The sequence below is a fragment of the Phodopus roborovskii genome, unplaced genomic scaffold (genome assembly GCF_943737965.1).
Source record: "Phodopus roborovskii unplaced genomic scaffold, PHOROB, whole genome shotgun sequence".
Lineage (NCBI taxonomy): Eukaryota > Metazoa > Chordata > Mammalia > Rodentia > Cricetidae > Phodopus > Phodopus roborovskii.
The window spans coordinates 189,018-191,854 of record NW_026126670.1 but is presented as its reverse complement, the minus strand read 5'-3'; positions in this window follow the sequence as shown (position 1 = coordinate 191,854).

Here is a 2,837-nt window from a genome sequence, read left to right as displayed (position 1 = left end):
TCTGTATCTATACAAAGAGTTTAGAATGTTTGGTAGTCCTGGTCCAAACCTGCCCTCAAATTCTGTGTCTTTTCTGCTCATTTAGTCCTGTAACTCAGGATTTGTTAGCCAATCAGAGCTTCAAGCATAGCCACCAGTCATAGTGGAGGTTTCTTTCCAGTCTTATATGAGATGCCTTTGGTACATAGTGTGAAACCAGAAGGTGGAGAAGCTTGGGTTGATGTCTCTCTTGCTCCCATTATCTCTTTCCTCCCCCTTTCTCCCTCCTCATGCTGTCTTTCTTTCTCTCTCTGTCAGATCTGTCTGTCTCTATGCCTTTCTCCCTCTCTCTCTTTCTCTCTCTTGGGTTTCAGATTATATCAGAAGGGCTGATGGGTTTGTCATTTATCTTGGGTGTAGTGAACTTAGTAATAACCGTGCTCCAAAAAAAAAAATTTGATTACTGAAATTAAAGAAAAGTATGATGGCTAAAATCTTCACCAAATTGTATGAATTATTTTGATTTACTCTTTCACGAGCTCCTCCTATCATTTCATATCAAGATGATAGAGAAATGAAAGAGACAAGTTTAGAGATATGAATGAAAAAAATTAAGGAACGTTCATTGCCAGGAGCTATGTCAGGATTTTGACAATATTCTATAGTTCCTGCTACAAGAATAAATCAAAAGGCTAAAATTCTTGGGAACAAGTGTGAGCAAACACAAATCCATGCACTGGCACTACATAATTAAAATTAAATCAAATCTTTAACCAAACATATTTTAACTTGTGAATATACAATATTGTGAGCACTCATTCCTGTAACCCAGGTACTTAGTGGATAAAGTCTTAACAGGTTCCTCCAATATGAAATGCTTTATATAATACAAAGCAAATGTGTAGGATTGGAATTAGAGAAATCAATCATCCCAACAAGGCCTATTATATTATTAAAATCATGAGTGAAAGAGCCTCCATTGCAAGGCCTCTGCTAAAGAGGCATCACATGGAGAGTGCCAAGTCCCAGGAAGAACTGACTGTCAAAGCAGAAGCATCCAGATATCAAACCAGTATGTGTCTTCCCTGGCCCTGGCCCTGGCCCTGGCCCTAGCCCTGGCCCTGGCCCCTGGCCTCTGGCCCCTTGCCCCTGGACCCTGGCCCCTGGCCCTGGCCCTTGGCCCCTGCCCACTGGGCCCTGGCCCTGGCCCTGGCCGAGAAAACATGGAATCAAGCTCCTATAAAGATCAGAGAATGAAGAGGTGTATTGTTTCCATTCTCCGAATTAGAAAATTTAAGCACAGAAAACAGAATTAAAATACTCATCATTGTACTTGAATGGCACAATGATGATGGTGACGCCCCTGCTGCAGCCATCTTTTCAGCTGTTATCAATATTGTGGCTACTACTGCTACACCAGGATTGGGCCCACTATCTCACGTCCTGCCACACCACAACAGAGATTCAGGCGTTTGTAAGGATGTCAGGCCAACAGAATTCATCAGACAAGACAGTACGATTATCTGACGATTAACCGAAGGCATTTTAAAAGTGCATGATGACAGCATACAATTTCATACCTGGCAAGTCTGCCCAGGAATTGATGATACAAAAAAAGGTCAACGGCTTACTTATTTAAAGATGTAATTATTAAATTTTTTCATTATATAATCTGTGATCCCTGAAGTTTGGCGCCACCTTGTGTCACACTCAAATGTGACAGACGATCTAACTATCTGATTATTTCATTATTCAAATCTGTCTTTTTGTACTTCAGGAAGAGTGGAGTCTGGGATCCACCTTGTTGGTGTTAAGTTGCATCTTGTGAATCCTTTCTTTCTTTCTTTCTTTCTTTCATTCTTTCTTTCTTTCTTCCTTTCTTTATTGAAATCAATGTTGATATCACTTTGTTATCTATCTATGGGTGAATTATTAGAAACTACCTCTTTTTTCATTCATTTTTTGTTCAAAGCTATGATTAAGAACTCAATGTCTCTTCAGTATTGAGCAATCATTTAGGCATCACGCATAAAACACCATCCACTTGTTTAATGTTTATTCATTTAATTATGAAAATCTGTCATTATGTATTCAGTGATCACTGGAGTTTTGAGAATCCTTCGGGGAGACGGTTGTACCATACCATCACGTCATCTAATACTACACTTACTTCTTTAACTGTTAAACTAGGAAATTAAGTAATAATTCATCATTTAAATTATGCATTTAAAATACAGGTAATGTTATGGACCATAAGTCCCGTTTGGAGTCAGATTTTGGGAGTTGATGATGTATTATCATCTCATTACTTCAACATTTAGCTATGTAAATAGGTCTTTATATCAGCGATAGGTTTAGGACTTTGGTGCCATCACATCAGTGTTAATATAAAAGGCCCACTAATTAATTTTCAATTTAATTTTTTAAAGCCATCATTATTCCAGTAAGAGATCAGTCTGACTACTCCATGTGGGATTTAAGTATGCACCACCATATCATTTTTCAATCATTTTGCATTATATATTAATTATTAAAATCGATGAAGGTGTTGTTCTTCTTGACTGGAGTCGGGCCAAACCTCCATGGGAGTCAATCATGTGGCATTATTTAATTATCTAAGTACTACTTTCTTGACAATCACTTGCACCATATTCCAGGTGTCTTGGATGATAATATCATTGTTTTGTATAGTTAAATAATCAAACAATGAGTTCATGTAACATCATCCACTTCCCTAAGGTGGCTCCAAACCATGCTCTTGAAGGATGCTCTCGTGATTAATTAAAATATTTTAAGTACAAAATTGATATTTAGATGGTCCATAATAATTGCTTCCCACATCGTGGAATACACTGATG